The following is a 1,244-nucleotide window of genomic DNA, read 5'->3' on the forward strand; positions in this document are numbered from 1 at the left end:
TTCGTAACCTGGAGACGTTCCCCTTCAGGAACTCGAGCTGCGTCAGAAAACGCTTTGAGAACGAGTATGCCCACGCGGCCAGACTTACAAATCCCTGCCTAGTGTGGAAGAGCACACCTAAGGCGAGAGAAAGGAGCCAGTAGTGGCACAGAATGCAGGTAGGCACCTGACAAAGTAGGCGGGGACATCCCGCAGCGTCCCAAAGGCCAACTTCAGAAGTAGTGAGCCTTGACCCCTAAAGGAGAGGGGAGATCAGAGGACGAAATGAAAAAGCATCCTGATCCACCGCTTAGCATAAGCTTCTCTGGCCAGAGGCCTCAGCCTCAGCGCACCGTGGAGGAAACGTGTAGGGGTCTGAAGTAACGAATTACAAATACTCACGTTACAGTAATGAAGTCGTTTTTATCAGTAATTGTAGTTTTTTGAGTAGTTTAAAAATTGTGTACTTTTACTTTAACTTGAGTACATTTTAAGTGATGTATTTGTATATTGTAGTGATGTATGAATTTTACTCCGCTATTTTCCTCCGTTTGTGGTCGTTACATGTTTATTTTAATTTAATTTTTATCCATCAACGGTTCCGGGTATTGCATACAGTGTTAACTGCCGCAAGTGTCACGTTCGGTAAATTCCCACTTACTTATAAGTCTCTCTCTCACGTGTCTTTCTGCAGCAGTCACTTGGATAAGTCGTCGTAGTTGCTTGTTGAACTTGTTGACTTTTGATGAGTTTGAGCGCGTGATGTGCGCTGTGAAAAAGTGTGTTGGAAACACAAATTGAGGACCAATCTGCACCTTATTGATGACCCGTGGCGTTAATATACTGCATCTGTGCCAGCGCGTGATGTAGGCTAATAAAACTGCAACTCGTTAATAAACGTTTTTTTTTATACAATCCACCTTCATTTAGCAAGTGCACTCGCGCATAAACAATTTTCAAGTTCAACACTTTTTGTTCCGTTCAGTTGTGGATGCTGCTGATTCACCGAGACCGCCGCAGGTCAGCAAAGAGACATGCTTGTGTCTGTGTGTTTTCCTTTGAAAAAGTTTCCCCAGAAATACTTTGCTATTTAATGCATTTTTCCTTACAAATTGTATTATCAGCATAACAATTCGAGTCTACTTGAGTATATTTTATCAGTACTCTTTCCACCACTGCTGGCCACCGACACGTAGACTTTCAAGGTGGAGTAGGTCAAACCTGCAGAGAAACGGGCCTGCAGGAACTCCAGCACTGTACCAACT

Source organism: Sinocyclocheilus rhinocerous, unplaced genomic scaffold (assembly GCF_001515625.1).
Source record: "Sinocyclocheilus rhinocerous isolate Xijiao unplaced genomic scaffold, SAMN03320098_v1.1 scaffold3457, whole genome shotgun sequence".
Taxonomy (NCBI): Eukaryota; Metazoa; Chordata; class Actinopteri; order Cypriniformes; family Cyprinidae; genus Sinocyclocheilus; species Sinocyclocheilus rhinocerous.